At 46.2% G+C, this 18,551-nt stretch overlaps 1 long non-coding RNA gene across 1 annotated transcript; it reads right to left on the bottom strand.

Moving 5' to 3' along the window:
- Positions 1-661: 661 nt before the first annotated feature.
- On the bottom strand, positions 662-14,881 carry LOC120397196. The gene is made up of 2 exons (XR_005593713.1): positions 14,811-14,881; positions 662-787 (listed from the first exon to the last, which is right to left on the bottom strand). It is a non-coding gene; the product is annotated as an uncharacterized LOC120397196 (long non-coding RNA).
- Between the last annotated feature and the right edge of the window lie 3,670 nt (positions 14,882-18,551).

Genomic DNA, 18,551 nt, shown 5'->3' with positions numbered 1-18,551 from the left:
GTCAGAAAACTCCCCTTATAAATCCTTCTTGAAGGAAACGTTTTTCTCCATTAATATGATGCCAGATAAGGTAAAGGAGATATGTGAAGAACATTGTTCCTCAGACGAAATGCAAATAGTACAATCAATCTGCCTGGCACAATCTCTTTCACTGGAGCCCTTCCTCTTGTGTACCCTTGTGCACAAATTCAAATGCAAGCCAGATTACTTAAATCTGTTCATTCTATGGGGATTGGTGTCTTTTTAACAGGTACATTCCTCACCCAAATACTCCTGGTGTGTGGAACAGAAAAGTGCAATTCATCCAGACACCATATAGTGTAGCAGTGCTCTTTGTTCCAGAGTAGGTGCTCAAAGCATTACTCACAGGCTCAATCAATTGATCCATGCACTGTTTCAATTTTATGTGAAGAGCCATGTCCTATTCACTAATGATGCACCCTTGCATTGAAGCAGACAAGATGGCTACTGGAGAAGTGTCAGGGCATTTGCTGATGGCTGTTGAATACAGAAAAAAGTGTTTGCTTTGATAAAGGGGGGGAAAAGGCCTGGATGGCAGCAGCTGCAAAAGAGGTAACTGATTCACTGGTGAAAACCTAGTTAGTTTTACATGTTTCTACATGTTATTAGACACTTAAGAAATTTTACAAGCTGTTTATAGTTGATTCACCAACCTTTGTATTTTTCCTTCAGGAGCAAGGTGACCTTGAAATCCCAGCTCTGCTACATGGTGCATCACCCTGTGAAAGGTGGAACATGCATCCCCATCACCTCTGAGAGCAGTGATCTAGGGGAAAGGGGAAAGGTACAAGGAGAACAAATCTCAAGTCTGGGTTATCAAACACATGACAACCTCATTTTCTTTTGCATGTATGTGGAAATTGTGCCCTTACAGATCCCAAGCTCCTGGGAGACAGTAACCAATTTCTCACCTCCACTCAGGCAATCAAAATCTTAAGCTTATCCTGCACATACCAAATCTGGCATTTCTTTTCTTCATGTGCCATTGTGTGTGTAAGAGAGAAGTGTGGCTCAACAGCCGCCTTTAGTCAACACAGTCAGTCAATCGGCTTAGGAATGTAATCATCTAGAAAAAGAAGGCAGGCTAAACTGCAGTCACTTGTTGCTAATAAAAGTTACAGTATTAAGCCCCAGCAGGAGACGAGTTTTTGTTTGCTACAACTAAGCGTTTGGTTCTCTGTGTGCGTTACAGCATAGCAATATTGTACCTTGAGAGGGAGTCTTACAATGGCACAAACTTGGAAGAGACACTTATACAATACACTATTTACACTGCCAGTGGTTTTCAGTGTTACCCTGCGAACATTCCTGTTTGAATAGGAGACTTCCCCTCCTCCCACTTAACATCTATCATCTCTTTCTGCTTGCTTCTGTATTGTTAGTCACAACTGTGTGTTTCTGGCATCAGTTAGTTATGTGTGGTAATTACTATCGTGTCTTAAATCCAGCACAGTGACTTCACTGCAGGATCAAGCAGACTGGCTGTGAGGCAGCAAGGCCTTATTTAAACAAAGAGCTTTGATTTATAGTAACAGGGGGCAAGGAAACCTACTGGACACACTGGACCCAGTTACCTAAGAGATACCATGTTTCAAAGGTTTCCCCTTGTGACTGAGGGCTAGCACCTGAGCCAGCACTGTGGCTGCTATTAGTATTTATTAGGTTCCCATAACTGGTCAGAGGTGTACTTTGTTACTAGGCCACATTACGGCTAGTGAGTCCATGTGCCCCTTAACAGGGAAGCTGTAGAAAAGGGGAAAGAAAAGGAGAGAAATACAAAGCTAGGAGAGCCTGACAAAGGGAGGCCTCCAAGTAGCCTCACCTTACCCTCTCCCCTTTTGAAGAAGGAGTTAGAAAGTTAAGATACAGTGTGTAAAAAGGTGTAGCAGCACCTGTTTGTGGAGGGATTAAAACAAACAAATTACGCTGTGGTGGTTGCAAGCAAGAAGGTCACAGAGCAGTCTGTGGTCATGGAAGAAAAGGAGAAGGTAGGGGTCGTGGCCCAGATGCCCTGTCACACCCCCATTCACTGTATTTATTTCTCATTTTATTTACTAGATTTACTTCTTGTGTAAGGTGCCTAATGGACAACTCTGGAGTCTGATTGAGTCAGAACAGGTCAGCAGTACAAGCGCCTCTGCATTGTCCAGTCAATGTGGCTGAACCCTGGACATAGAGATACCACCTTTGGGAGTTAGGGGGCAGTTCATTTGCTCTAACTATTTCATCCTTGGTGTTTCCGCTGTAATTGCCAACCCTGCTAGTAGTTTGTGATGTGGACACTGTCTCAGTCAAATTCCCAGTGGACCCTCAACTACTGGATATCTACCAGAGCTGGTAACGTCGTTCAGGCATTATTGACTTGGACAGTGGACTAAAGCAAGAACACAGAGGTGAGAGGCTTCATATGCTACCATTACCAGGCATATAAGCCATCCTCTGAGCATGTAACAAAATTGGTGGTACAACTTTCAGTACAAGACATCTAAAAATCGGGCCAATATAGGAAATTGCAACAATAGTCCCAACTAATACACTAAACACAGCTGAGCTACTGATATGATATCCTGGTATACATATAAATAAATTATGCCAACAAAGAAAGCACTACTTTCCCACATACTTCACAGTCCAAGTCAATATGAAAAGGGTGCTAAAGTTGTCTACATTATATAAATCACACCTACTCTATAGCATATGAACTGAAAAAAAGAGAGTGAGAATTTTTGCCTGCCTATAAGGAATATTGTTTTAACGCATTCAGAGGACAAAGCAGTAACTATTATGTGAAGTTAAGAGGAATTAAGAAGGAATATTTAAAACTATTAATGTTATCATGTCAGTAATGGTGCGGGTTTGGGTGACAGAGCTTAAAAAGAGGCAATAAGGCATTTGACCAGTTGCATGCTTCTCTCAATCAAATCCTGAACCTTTTGAAGGACCCTCATGCCTTGTGGAGACACAGCATTTGCAATTAAGAGTCAGCATTTATCAACAGTTCCCATGTGGTGATATCTGAGATGGTGCAATCTCCCTCATAGAATGGGATACCTCTGATACTATTTGTTAACAGTGGGTGAAGGTTGATTTTAATAGCAACCACTACAGTTGATATAATTTATGATTGCTTTTCATTTAATATACAAGAAGCTAGTATTGTGCACTTCAGAAGCCACAGCATGCCTCACATGCCCAAAGGGGACACTATTATAACAGCAGCAACCAATAGCATCTCATTTGAATCATTTCTGGTCACTCGGTGTAGGCCAGGTCAATGGTGCCAGAAGCCTTTCCTCCAGCTGAGGACAAGCTATGCACCTGCCAATAAGGGTATTCTGTAGGTCATCCACTAAAGCCAATGTGACAGTTCCCCTCTCAAGGGGCTACACATTATATGATGCCAGCATTCTCCCAGCCTCTGGTGCACAGACTGTGGGTCTTTTTCTGAATCTGCCTTCTCCTTGAGTTGAAAGGCTACTTTTTCTGACCCTAGCATTAAGCCTACATTTTCTTTCCAGGTAAGGTACAGTAGCTCAAGTTTCATCTACAAGCAGATGTATTGCCTTGTTCAGCCTAAAAGTTTAGCACTCAGCCTGAGTGTCTGAACTGAAAGTGACAGTCTGAATCGCCAGCCCCGCTCAAGGAAGAAGAAAAGAGCAGTCTCTAAGCCTGACAGTTCTGTGCCTCGCTTGTAGGGCAATATCAGAAAATGTCATGAGAAGATTTAAATAGAAACGGCTCCATTTAATGGGATTTTGGTCACAGCACTGTGGATCTCTTTAGCAGCATAAAAGGTACATTTGAAGCACAGCCCCTGTGCCTTAAAGTTCTGACTTGCCTTTCTTTGCTAGAGGTTTAATGGTGGGCTCTTTTGCATTTCTTCTGAGTGCTCTGCAAAAAAAAAAAATCTGCACATAGAAGATGTGATGGCTTAACATATTGTATTGCTTGCTGCTGAAGGCAAAATCCTGACAAATGCTTTTCTCCCTAACTGTGTTATATGCTAATTGATGTAACTGCAAGAAAAGCGGATTTAATTATCAGAATGTACAGTTCATTTCATTGAATTTGAATGCCACGCTTTCTAAAGTGAACATGTCAAAGCAACTGTTACAGCATTTCTCTCTGACCAGTGTTACCTGAGTCAGCAGTTGATTTCTTTTTCCTCAAAACCCCTAGTCTTCTAGGTTCCGAGAGGAGGACAGGCAGGGTAGGAGTGCCTGGGGAAATGAGTCAATTGGTCAAGGAGGTTATGTTTATTTGATAGTGTGTAGGGGTGGGATGAGCAATGATGGTGTGGGAGCTAGATCAGAAGGGGAGAAGCTGGAACTAGGCAAGCATGAAGGCTTAATACTGTTTGCCCCCCCCCATGCTGCCCTTTATTGTAACGTGTTCTAATTTTCCATTCTGAAAAGGGGGGAGGAAGAGAGTGACCCTTCCTCTTTTCACGTCCCCACTACCATCCATCATCACCCACCAAGTCACTTCCCTGGGAAACCCTCCAGCCCAGCATTCCACTTGTCACTGAAATCCTGCAGGGGAAAGGGGAGCAGATTGATGTGCATAGCCCCTCAGTTAGTCTGGGCACCAGCCAGCACTGATCTCCCTATATATGACCTCCAACCATTTGCTAACATGTTAACCAGCAAAAAACAACTGAGCCCATAGTTGAATGGCACTTATGTACTGGCCTCTGACTGTATCTGAAATTTTACATTGCAGGGGGAGATGGTGGCTGGGTCCAGTATTCAAATATGTAAAATTATGCAAATAGGTATGTACATTAGCACATCTATAAAAATGAGTGACTTGGACACTATCTGATATTTTTCACAAAACAATCAAATTTGGGTTGAGGAAAGGGAAAGCGAGTCCCTGCTAGGAATAGTTTGCCCATTCAGTTTTCAAGTGAAGATGGTATCTCAAAGGAGTAGGGTCTGGGGAGGAAGAGAAGCAACCCTAGCTTCTCTCATGTCCCATTCACTTCCTCCAGTTCTTCCCCACCATTTCTTCCCCCTTAGTCCCCTCTCTCTTCCTATGCTGCTTGTCTCCTCACCCTCCTGTGATCTGTTTTTGCCTAACTGCTTAGTCTACTATCTGCATCTGCCTCCACCCCTTCCATGGCTCCTTTCTTAGCATGGTCTTCTCCTGCTCAGTCTCCTGGATCTTTCTCCCCTCTTACTCCATGTGCTTTCTCTACCTTGCTGCCAGAGCCTGCTCACCTGGAAACTCCAGGGCCTGTTGTTCAATGGATACTTCTGCCCGTGTGAGGCTACAGCTACCCTTTCACAGACACTAATGACAGTATTCACAAGATCACGCTTATCCAAGCCTGCAAAATCAGCACATTTAATGATCATCAGCTGCAGACTTGGTGTAGAAGGGCCTTTATCGTCTTCCTCCTGCCACACTGGCTCAACTGCCATCTTTGTTGCAGTTGCTAAATCCCATGTCGCTACAACTAGGATCTGAGATCCCAGCCATGTCTCTCTCCCCCACAACCGGGGTCCTCATTGTGCTGGTCTGCCCACTCTGTGGAGCTGGTGTTCTCCTCCTCACCCCTGTATTGCTAGGTAGCTAAAACAATAGTACCTGGGGCTCTATGGACGGGTTAGTGCTGAGCATTTGGTCCAACTCTTTATGGAATTAACCATGGTTAAATAAATAACAAATTCAGACATATTATTTCAGGCCATGTTCCAGTGGATCACAGACCTCCCAACCTTTTCTCACTGATATTTGCCATTCCATGGGATTCCGATCTCCGCCATCCAGAAGCCCAGTCATCTGCCAAAGTGACCAACTTCAGCTGCCCCTTCTCTGCCTCGTCGCCCTAGCTGGGCTGCAATACTCATGCACACACACAGGGCAGCATCCTGTGACCCATGCTAGTAATAGAAACGGAATGAAGTCAAAGTGTTGGCCCTCATGGGATGTATACTGAATCTTTTGCTGTATTCACTGATGCCCATGCCTCCTGACAATACTGAGCCTACCTACTATGTCCTTAATTTACACCACCTCTGATTAACCTGTCTATCCCTCCTCTGATGGACTTTTTTATCCTATAGTCTTTTACTTAGTGACCCTTTTCATTCTCCTCTTTGATTTATTACCTGTGTACATCATTTTTTATGCCTGTTATTTTCTCCTTTCTTTTATTGTTTGCTTGTTATTTAAATTAATTTTTGCCCAAAGGATGTATCTCCAAAATACCATTTTGGACTCTATTTTCAAATTGCAATGTAGAGCAGGTACCATTAAAGGATTCAGCATTTACTCACTGTTACCACAGCGGAGTAACTAAGATAACACATTTATGCTCTAAGCTTTGGAGAGGGAAACAATTCAGTTACTGCTGAGTAAATGAATTTTTATATTCAAGAGCATTTATTTTTGTTCCATTTGAAATTCACATGCTGCCCCAACCTTCATGTGAAAAGTTCTCCCCTTGGATCTTTCCCCCAACCATGCTCAGGAACTGCAGGAAGTCATATATGAAAAGGCACATTTGTATCATAACACTTTCCTTGATTGAAAAGAAACCTTAATACTTTTTAAAAATCAGTTTCAGTAAAAGCAATACAGGTCACAGCAGAAATCTGGACTTCATGGGCAAGTAGTAGAGTGATTTGTCTGAACTGTAATAACCTCCGCGTTACTCTGCAATAGTCCATTAGATGCTACCTTAATCACAAAGGGTGCATATTAATGGAAGTCCTACACCAGATAAAACAAGAATGTTGAAGGGCGCAGGAAAATGATGATCTTAATAAAACTAACTTTGAGATGTGAGCAAATTGAGTCAAATAGCTGTGAACTACATTCCTGGAAGGCGGAAAAAGCAAGACGAGAGATGATATAAAATGCAAGGACTTTTTCACAAGAGGAATAAGTAATTTACATTTCACTAAAGAAGGCAAGAGGTTGTAGGTTTTCCTGTTAAACAAGAAAAGTGTGTACACAGTAATTGCTGGTTCTGAATTCACTGCAAACCTACATCGTTCACAGAAAATACAGCCCCGCACAAAATGAATCCCTTCTCTTCCCCACTTATTTCCTTCCCCATCTAGAAATATGGCTATGATGTTCATGCTGTATTTATACATAACAGTTTTGAGAGATTTTTGAGGCAAAACAAAATGTAATTTGCATATAATTATTTACTTTTCATAGAATCATAGAATCGCAGGGTTGGAAGGGACCTCAGGAGGTCATCTAGTCCAACCCCCTGCTCAAAGCAGGATCAAACCCAACTAAATCATCCCAGCCAGGGCTTTGTCAAGCCTGACCTTAAAAACCTCTAAGGAAGGAGATTCCACCACCTCCCTAGGTAATCCATTCCAGTGCTTCACCACCCTACTAGTGAAAAAGTTTTTCCTAATGTCCAACCTAAACCTCCCTATACCAGGGTGCTGGTGCAAAAGCACCTAATTAGCCCCTGCTCAGCCAGCCCCAATCAGGAGAACTAGATTGGGGCTGGGAAAAAGGCTGGTGCCTGGCCTTTGGAACTGGCTGCACCTGGGGGCCTGCTCGTTGAAGAGCTATAAAGGCTGGCTAGCAGCCAGCACAAAGGGGGGGAATGGCCAGGGAAGGGGTAGTCTCCAGGCTGAAGGGAGACTCCCTGTAAAGAGGAGACAAAAAGCCTTGTAAGTTTGTAAATAGTATTGCTGGTGGTGGGAACTGAATGTAAATAAAGCCACGGGTGCTGCAGTAAAAAAAAACCTCACAGTGCTTTCTTAAGGGAGCGCAGACCCAGCAGGGGGGTGTCCCAGGAAAAGACCCGGTTACACATGGGGGCTTGTCCGGGATTTCAAGCCATAGACGCAGTGTGGCAGCCTGGGCATGGAGAGCACCCTGCAATGGCTCGCCGAGCAGCAAACAGAAATGCAGAAGATGCTACAGTCTTTTCAGGAGTCCCACCAGGTGGAGCGGCAGACTCTCCTCATCTGGCAGACCGAGCAGCAGAAAGCCCTCCAGGACTTTATCAAGGAGCAGTCAACGGTACAGCAACAGCTCCTGCAGAAATTGGTGAGTCCTGCTGTGGTGGGGGATGGTGCCCGGACTCCAGGCCTCAGCCTTTGTAAGATGGCCCCCGCCGATGACCCTGACGCCTTTTTGGGCACCTTTGAGTGGGAGGCCCTGGGAGCCGGTTGGGATCATACCACCTGGGCCCTACGGCTCGGCCCTTATCTCACCGGAGAGACGCAGGCCGCGTATAAGGCCCTGACAGAGACCCAAGCCAGGGATTACGACGTGGTGAAGGCAGCAATCTTAGATCGCCTCGGGTTGTCAGCCGAGAAATACCGCCAGAAGCTTCGGGCAGCCCGATGGACAGGGCGTGTGCGGCCCTGGGCCTTTGCGCAAAAGCTAATGGACTGGGCAACCCGGTGGTTGAGGCCCGACGCCCACATGGTGGGCCAGATAATGGACCAAGTGATCCTAGAACAGTTTCTACATGGCCTCCCTGACAGCGTGCGGGTTTTGGTGCGGCGGCACCAGCTGGCCACTCTGGAAGCGGCCGTGCAAAGGACTGAGGAATATGCAGAGGCTGACTTCCCAGTGAGGGAGCATCGAGTCCTGTGAGACCCAGAGGGGGGGCAGGAAACCCTGTGAGCACAGCGGGGTGAAGCCGCCGGACAGGCGACGGGAGGAGCCCAAGGGGACCCCTAGCCGCCCGGGGCAGTTCGTGTGTTGGCGGTGTGGTCAGCTGGGACACAAAAGTCGGGACTGCCCGGTGATGGAGTGTGGAGCGGCAGACTTTTGCGGATGGACTAGGACTGGGGCGTGGGAAAGGAGGCGTGGATTAGCCACCATCCCGGTGCGGGTAGGCAAAAGGGGTCTGGTGGACACGGCCCATAGGGGTCTGGTGGACACGGCCTCCGCCCGCTCCTTTGTACAGCGGCGCGTAGTGAAGCCACAGTGGCTTATCCCTGGTGGATGGATGTGGGTGGAGTGCATCCACGGGGATAGGAAATGTTGTCCCGTGGCCCGGGTACCTCTCGAAATAGACGGGCGGTTTACCTGGAAGTGGGTGGGGGTAATTGAAGGGCTAGCTTACCCTGTGGTCCTAGGGCAGGACTGGTGCTTTCCCCTGAGGGGAAAGGCGGCCGGGGGGAAGCAACCAAGAACGAGGGGAAAAAGAACCCTGGAAGGGGAGAGCAAGGCCCTGGGGGAGGCAGCTCGGGAGCCAGAGAAGGCCCCACAACCTCCAGGGGGAGAAGGAGAACGGCCTAGACAACAGAGCCAGGAAAGTAAACAAGAGGGAATGACTGAGGAGCCCAGGGAGCTCCCGGGGCAGGACCACCTGGGGGAGGAAGCCCTCGGGGAGGTAGAAGGTGTTCAGCAGCGGGAGGCCCAGCAGCAAAGGGACGGAGGGCCTAGACCAGAGACAGGGGGCTGACTTGGGGCAGTGGGCTCTGAGCCATCACCTCCTCTGGAAAGGAAAGGGGAGCCTCTGGCGTGGCCGGCCCAGCCGTGTGAGTGGTGTGAGGACCTCTGGGTACACGTGGACCTGTGGGGTGCCTCACCCCCTACCCAATGTGCCTTTTGTGGGTGGGGAGTGCAAAAGCCCCATGGGGTTGTTTCAGGGGACCCCTTGGCTGGGCAGGGTGCCCAGCTTCAGAATAAAATCCCTGGCCGTGGAAGGCGAGGCCGAGGGAGGCCAGGCCTGGCATCAGCTTAAGGGGGGAGGTGTGTAGCAGGGTGCTGGTGCAAAAGCACCTAATTAGCCCCTGCTCAGCCAGCCCCAATCAGGAGAACTAGATTGGGGCTGGGGAAAAGGCTGCTACCTGGCCTTTGGAACTCCTGCTCGTTGAAGAGCTATAAAGGCTGGCTAGCAGCCAGTGCAAAGGGGGGGAATGGCCAGGGAAGGGGTAGTCTCCAGGCTGAAGGGAGACTTCCTGTAAAGAGGAGACAAAAAGCCTTGTAAGTTTGTAAATAGTATTGCTGGTGGTGGGAACTGAATGTAAATAAAGCCACGGGTGCTGCAGTAAAAAAAAGCCTCACAGTGCTTTCTTAAGGGAGCGCAGACCCAGCATGGGGGCGGCCCAGGAAAAGACCCGGTTACACTCCCCCTCTGCAACTTGAGACCATTACTCCTTGTTCTGTCATCTTCTACCCCTGAGAACAGTCTAGATCCATCCTCTTTGAAACCCCCTTTCAGGTAGTTGAAAGCAGCTATCAAATCCCCCCTCATTCTTCTCTTCTGCAGGCTAAACAATCTCAGTTCCCTTAGCCTCTCCTCATAAGTCATGTGCTCCAGCCCCCTAATCATTTTTGTTGCCCTCCACTGGACTCTCTCCAATTTATCCACATCCTTCTTATAGTGTGGGGCCCAAAACTGGACACAGTACTCCAAATGAGGCCTCACCAGTGCTGAAGAGGGGAATGATCACATCCCTCGATCTGCTGGAAATGCCCCTACTTATACAACCCAAAATGCCATTAGCCTTCTTGGCAACAAGGGCACACTGTTGACTCATATTCAGCTTTTCGTCCACTGTAACCCCTAGGTCCCTTTCTGCAGAACTGCTGCCCAGCCATTCGGTCCCTAGTCTATAGCAGTGCATGGGATTCTTCCATCCTAAATGCAGGACTCTGCACTTGTCCTTGTTGAACCTCATCATATTTCTTTTGGCCCAATCCTCTAATTTGTCTAGGTCCCTCTGTATCCTATCCCTACCCTCCAGCGTATCAACCATTCCTCCCAGTTTAGTGTCATCTGCAAACTTGCTAAGGGTGCAGTCCACACCATCCTCCAGATCGTTAATGAAGATATTGAACAAAACCGGCCCCAGCACCGACCCTTGGGGCACTCCACTTGATACTGGCTGCCAACTAGACATAGAACCATTGATCACTACCCGTTGAGCCCGACCATCTAGCCAGTTTTCTATCCACCTTACCGTCCATTCATCCAGCCCAGACTTCTTTAACTTGCTGGCAAGAATACTGTGGGAGACTGTATCAAAAGCTTTGCTAAAGTCCAGAAATAGCACATCCACTGCTTTCCCCTCATCCACAGAGCCGGTTATCTCATCATAGAAGGCAATTAGGTTAGTCAGGCATGACTTGCCCTTGGTGAATCCATGCTCACTGTTCCTGATCACTTTCCCCTCCTTTAAGTGGTTCAGAATTGATTCCTTGAGGACCTGTTCCATGATTTTTCCAGGGACTGAGGTGAGACTGACTGGTCTGTAGTTCCCTGGATCTTCCTTCTTCCCTTTTTTAAAGATGGGCACTACATTAGCTTTTTTCCAGTCATCCGGGACCTCCCCCGATCGCCATGATTTTTCAAAGATAATGGCCAATGGCTCTGCAATCTCATCGGCCAACTCCTTTAGCACCCTCGGTTGCAGTGCATCCGGCCCCATGGACTTGTGCTCGTCCAACTTTTCTAAATAGTCCCGAACTACTACTTTCTCCACAGAGAGCTTGTCACCTCCTCCCCATACCGTGCTGCAGAGTGCAGCTGTCTGGGAGCTGACCTTGTCTGTGAAGACAGAGGCAAAAAAAGCATTGAGTACACTAGCTTTCTCCACATCCTCTGTCACTAGGTTCCCTCCCTCATTCAGCAAGGGCCACACTTTCCTTGACTTTCTTCTTGTTGCTAACATACCTGAAGAAACCCTTCTTGTTACTCCTAACATCTCCGGCTAGCTGCAACTCCAAGTGTGATTTGGCCTTCCTAATTTCACTCCTGCATGCCTGAGCAATACTTTTATACTCCTCCCTGGTTATTTGTCCAATCTTCCACTTCTTGTAAGCTGTTTTTGTGTGTTTAAGACGAGCAAGGATTTCACTGTTAAGCCAAGCTGGTCGCCTGCCATATTTACTTTTCTTCCTACACATCAGGATGGTTTGTTCCTGCAACCTCAATAAGGATTCTTTAAAATACAGCCAGCTTTCCTTGACTCCTTTCCCCGTCATGTTATTCTCCCAGGGGACCTTGCCCATCAGTTCCCTGAGGGAGTCAAAGTCTGCTTTTCTGAAGTCCAGGGTCTCTGTTCTACTGCTCTCCTTTCTTCCTTGTATCAGGATCCTGAACTCGACCATCTCATGGTCACTGCCTCCCAGGTTCCCATCCACTATTGCTTCCTCTACTATTTCTTCCCTGTTTGTGAGCAGCAGGTCAAGAAGAGCTTTTCCCCTAGTTGGTTCCTCCAGCAGTTGCACCAGGAAATTGTCCCCTATACTTTCCAGAAACTTCCTGGATTGTCTGTGCACTGCTGTATTGCTCTCCCAGCAGATATCAGGGTGATTAAAGTCACCCATGAGAACCAGGGCCTGTGATCTATCAACTTCTGTTAGTTGTTGAAAAAAGCCTTGTCCACCTCATCCCCCTGGTCTGGTGGTCTGTAGCAGACTCCCACCACGACATCACCCTTGTTGTTCATACTTCTAAATTTAATCCAGAGACTCTCAGGTTTTTCTGCAGTTTCATACTGGAGCTCTGAGCAGTCATACTGCTCTCTTACATACAACGCAACTCCCCCACCTTTTCTGCCCTGCCTATCCTTCCTGAACAGTTTATATCCATCCATGACAGTACTCCAATCATGTGAGTTATCCCACCAAGTCTCTGTTATTCCAATTACATCATAATTCCTTGACTGTGCCAGGACTTCTAGTTCTCCCTGCTTGTTCCCCAGGCTTCTTGCATTTGTGTATAGGCATGTAAGATAACTCACTGATCGTCCTGGTGTCCCAGTATGGGGCTGGAGCCCTCCCCTCTTGCACTCACGTACTTGTGCTTTCTCCCGATATCCCACTTCCCCACTTACCTCGGGGCTTTGGTCTCCTTCCCCCGGTGAACCTAGTTTAAAGTCCTCCTCACTAGGTTAGCCAGCCTGCTTGCAAAGATGCTCTTCCCTCTCTTCGTGAGGTGGAGCCCGTCTCTGCCTAGCAATCCTTCTTCTTGGAAGACCATCCCATGGTCAAAGAATCCAAACCCTTCTCGCCGACACCATCTGCGTAGCCATTCGTTGATTTCCACGATTCGACGGTCTCTACCCTGGCCTTTTCCTGCCACAGGGAGGATAGACGAGAACACCACTTGCGCCTCAAACTCCTTTATCCTTCTTCCCAGAGCCACGTAGTCTGCAGTGATACGCTCAAGGTCATTCTTGGCAGCATCATTGGTGCCCACGTGGAGAAGCAGGAAGGGGTAGCGATCTGAGGGCTTGATGAGTCTCGGCAGTCTCTCCGTCACATCGTGAATCCTAGCCCCTGGCAAGCAGCACACCTCTCGGTTTTCCCAGTCAGGGTGGCAGATAGATGACTCAGTCCCCCTGAGGAGAGAGTCCCCGACCACCACCACCCTCCTCCTCCTCCTCTTGGGAGTGGTGGTCGTGGAACCCCCATTCCTAGGACGGTGCATCTCATGCCTTCCAATCAGTGGAGTCTCCTTCTGCTCTGTTCCCTCAGATGTATCATCCACTCCACTCTCTGCACTAGTACCTGCAGAGAGAACATGAAAACGGTTGCTCACCTGCATCTGTGTTACTGGTACATGGACATTTCTGGTACTCTTTCCTCTTCTGGAAGTCACATGTCACCAATTATCTTCTGTCCCTGCTGCGTAGCCTGCTCTGCATCTTAAGAACATTGTGCCCGCTGAAGCTGATCCTGACGTCTATCCAGGAAATCCTCATTTTCTTTGATGGAACGCAGGGTTGATATTCATTTCTCCAGACCTTGAATCTTCTCTTCCAATATGGAGATCAACTTGCACTTTGTACAGACAAAGTCGCTCCTATCCTGTGGCAGGAAGACGAACATGGCGCATCCTGTGCAGGTCACAACAGTGGATCGCTCAGCATCCATAGTCTCTTCCTTCTAAGAGCTTCCTTACTTGTGGCAGACGCTACTCAGTGAAACCTGCGAAGGGGGGCCTCAGTAGGCTCTCTCCAGGCGAACTCCTAGGCAAACTCCTCCTGTTTGCCTCTCTGCTGTTCGCTGCTCAGCTGACTGCCTTTTGATAACAGTCAGGCCCAGCTGGAACAAAGTACTCCCAGGTCACACTAGTCAAACAAGCAATCAAACAATCAAGCACACTGCCAAACTGCCCCCCCCCAACAGACACTCAGATACTCACCAGCGCAGTCCCCCTACTGCAGCACTTAGCGTACCTCTGCTCAGAGGGATCCCAGGCAAACTCCTTCTGTTTGCCTCTCTGCTGTTCGCTGCTCAGCTGGTTCGCATATCTGCAGTTCAATTGTACCCCCAAAATACACAAGCACCCATACAAGCAGGCTAGTGTGCACTTTTGAGTAATTGTACATATAGATGGGTACCAGGCAATGGTGTGTTTTGTGTGTGGAATCACCCCTTTGCAAAAGCAGGAGCAGATTGTGTTGGTTTAACTTTTGATAAAAAATAAATCTTGGTTATGTAAGTGATAGTGGCCTAAATCCCCTCCTCTACCCAACTTCTGAGTAGTACTTGTTTTGTAATGAAGAATACGGTTCAGAATGTTAATCACCTTATTGCCAAATATCAGGTATACCAGCCCTTCATACTGTATAGAAAACACTCCAGGCTTTGATATGGATCAGCTTAGCATCAGTGAATTGAAAAGCCTAAGAGTCAATTACTCCTGTTTGGACTCAGTTCCTCCCGCATGTTTCAGTCAATGTTTGGACTTTTTGTCAAGCTATTGCTATTTCTGGGGCCAGATTCTCTCCAGCTCTCATAAGCAGGGAATTCTTCAGTATACAGGAATCCTCTGCTCACACAGAGTCATCAGAGTTCACTGCTAAATCACCGCGACATCACACCACTCTCACCTCAGCAAATAGGCTGGCTGGGATCAGGAAGGGTGGGGCCAAAGCATTACTGAGCTTTAGCTCTTTTCAACTGGGGGACTAACCCCTTTGATGGCCATAGCTGGGATAGCATAGAGTGCTCCGAGGCTCTTCTAAACTTTGACAGAACCAACCCAGAGAATCAGGGACCTGCAACTGGCTCTTTCATGGACTCTTCCTCTTACATCCTGTGGAGATGGGATGCTGCAGACAACCTGCAAGGTTAATATAAGAAACGTAACAGAGCATGCTCAAAAGTTTATTTATTACTCAGCCTAAGCTTTATCTTTAGGTATGTGAAAGGCCAAAATTGCAACAGAGACCTCTGTTTTTCCAGTCGTGACCTTGTGCCCACAAATACTTACCTGTGCCTACATGTCAGTTAAATATCGCAGCCGCCAATCAGTTAGATGTCTAACTGCTAGTATTTAGGACTACAAGCAATTTTGAGCACCAACGTTCTGCCCCAAAAATGGAGCCCAGGGCTGATCACCTGGTCTTAGCTGCAGTGCACACTCAGGGCTAGATTGTCGGGAGGTGTAAATCAGTGTAGCTCCACTGATGTCCATGACGTCATGCCAGTTTACAACAGCTGAGAATCTGGCTCTCATGGTATAAAACAGTAACGTCTGAAACGATCATTAGGGTTCACAAGCATCCTGGTCTTGCAGCTGTCAAAAGTAAGGAAACACTTGCATATCTTATCTTTTCAAACCCTTGCTGTGATAGCTAGTGTGCACAATGTACTGTGAGCAAAACCCACAAATGGTTTAATGGCAGGTACATAATAGCCCGTTAGTACAGGTTTGCCTGGGATGCTGGCAGGTGTTTACATGAAATTTTGCCCCACTTGTCATAGCATATAGGACAGCCAGCACCTGGCAACGTCCTACTGAACAACGCATTCTTTAATTGCTCTGAAGGAACAGCTGCCGACCTTGTTAAATAAACAACAGGTTCTGCACCTGCTTGAACAAAACCCTGACCTCACTCTTGGCCAATCAGGAGACACTCAGGTAACTCTGCCCGCCTGCCATCATACACAATGGCCTTGGGGATTAGTAGGAGTCTATCAGTATTGATTTGTTCTTTCTCTGCTATGATTTGCCCTACCTTTCTCTTGAGTGTGTTCTATTCAGGCAAGAAACGTGAAAATCTTGCTAATTAGATTTCTGTTTTATGGCCAATTTTTCTTCTCTCTCAACACACACACAAACTCCCAGACATAAAGGCACAATGGTAGTGAGAAAAAATGACTAAGGCACACTATCCAACTGCTTAAGCCTTTGTAGGGTACCTTGATAGAACAAAGAACGGCTACAAGGTGTTTCTGAACACCCATCCGTTTGAAGAACGGTAGAGCCTTTATTTTCCAAGGACAAAGGGGGAAAGATCAGACCCTCAGTTGGTGTAAACTGACCCTGAAGTCAGTGGAGCTAGCGATGCTGATTTATGCCAAACAAGGATCTGTCTCAAAATCTATGAAGAAATTCTTTTTTAATTCCCCATGCAGTTAGGGGCAGTTAAATGAAATAATGTCTGGTGAATGAGTTTCTACAACAAATAAAGGTGTTTCGATCCATGAACTAATTGAAACCAGCAGGATTATCAGGAATGAAGCTGTAGCACCAAAGGAAGGGTTATTTACCAGCTGAAGGAAGATTCCCCACCCACCCCCCTTTCACCCTTTGAAATGAAACATTCTGAGCCACACAGCAGCATCTATTTCAGATTTCAACTAGTGACTGGTGCCTGTTGATGTTGCACAGGTACCACAAATAAAAAGGAGAATACATGCAAAGATCCTCATTCTGTGCAATAGTGAGAGAAAGGACAAACTGTGGGAGAGGATCTCTTGGTAAGGCAAAGAGAGAGAGGCATTCCAAGCGACAGCCAGAAAAACAGTTGACAAAATATCAAGACTATCCACATAGACTTACTCTTGGGCAAGACACTCAGTTTCTTCATAAAATAGAAAATCATGCTAATTTGGCTGCAATCTTTTGATCTATGGAGCAAGACTTCCCCCATTTCTCCCTATTTAAATGTTTCATTGGAAATTTAAAAGAAGAATATTCTTAGAAGCAGCCTTCATACAACAATTGCAACAGAAAGGACCATCTGCTGGGACTTTTGACTAGATATGCCAGATTATGAAAAGAGAATGAAACAGGAGCATAGTGTCTGTTTTCTGTTTTAAAAATCCAAGATGCAGGGATGTATTAACTCTGATAGTAACAGATCCAAATTATGCTTTGGGTCAAAAACAACAGAGCATTTTACCTGTTTATGTTATTTTGGCCCCATAGAAATCTGTAGCTATGAACTCAGTCTCAGGCTGCATTAACTTCCGGATGGGGAAGTTATTTATTTATTACTAATGATTCTAGGAAGCAACTCTACAGAACCAATTATTTTTTTCCTCAGAGCTGCACTTCTGAGAAACAAGTAACAATTCTCAATAAATGTTATTACTTGCAATTAACTATTTTTCAGTAAATCGCCATAAGCTAGTCAGTTTGCAAACACAATACTGAACTGTATTTAAATTAAATACACTAGATGCTGTTAAAAACTCAGCATTGAAATGTCCAGGTACCTGCAATAGTCACAGTATCTTCCTATACTTAGACTGGGAAATACCACAATACTGAAATCAGTGCAGAAACACAAATGTTCAGTTTTTAATGTCATCCTCCCTGTCATACACACAGGTAACAAAAATGGTTCTACTGGGAGAGAAGTGTTGGTTTCAGGTTAATCACTTCAGTGGGAGCTTTATGCGATACTTTGGCTTAGTTTGTGTGATTACATTGCCTTCTAGTGGCTGGCCCCATAGTCAAAACAGCACAGAGAATTTCTTACAACATGGAACAATAGGACCAAGGTAAGTATATGTAACTAGATACAGAGGTCATGAGGGATTTTAACTCTTTCTGGGAGCTACTAATGGCCAACCAAGAACAGTGTTCTGCATACTTTTGGGCATGGGATAGACTGTAACAGTCCCTCTTTCTCCTTTTTGCTTCATGTGACTACTTGGCTTGAGTGCCCTCTAGGACTAATCTTCATATATTTTTAGATCTCCAGAATGACTTGTAAAGCAGGAACAATGGAAGTTTATCAGTTATGCAAGTATAATAATGCCCCCCCCCATGGATCATCAATACAGATTGAAACTGAGATCTCCAGCACTAAAAGAATTTGAGTAAAAGAATTAATGACATAATCTGATAGCACTAACAGTCTCTTATCCTCTTACAGGGACCAACCACTACAGAGGGACATGTAGCAGACATCATCCAGGACACTCATGAGCTTCCACTTTCTGGCCAAAAAAAATAAAAAATATGAAGTAAAGCTGCTCCTCCCGCATAGTGCTGACCTAACACTCTAGAAACATCTCCTTCTTCTAGTGTATGAGCACAGAGAGAGAAAAATAATGAAAACAGAGCAAAAAAGGAAGTAAAAAGTGTTAACTGATGAAACAAAGAAAAGTAGAGAAGTGGAAGAGGCAGGATGGTCTATCTAGGTACTTATATGGTCCTTATCATTGTAGTTTCTCAGTGCCTCTCAAGTTAATGGCAGAATTTAGTCCTGAATCTGTCTTCTAGGATGGACATGCGGCTCCTTAACACACACACTCAAATTCTAAAGTTTGTGAGGATGGGGGAAGAGTTGCTGTTTTAGTGGGCAAAGGGTTTTTTGTTTGTTTATTTTTTT

Source organism: Mauremys reevesii, linkage group 2 (assembly GCF_016161935.1).
Source record: "Mauremys reevesii isolate NIE-2019 linkage group 2, ASM1616193v1, whole genome shotgun sequence".
Taxonomy (NCBI): Eukaryota; Metazoa; Chordata; order Testudines; family Geoemydidae; genus Mauremys; species Mauremys reevesii.
The sequence above is the reverse complement of the archived record's forward strand: the minus strand, read 5'-3'. Positions and strand labels throughout refer to the sequence as shown.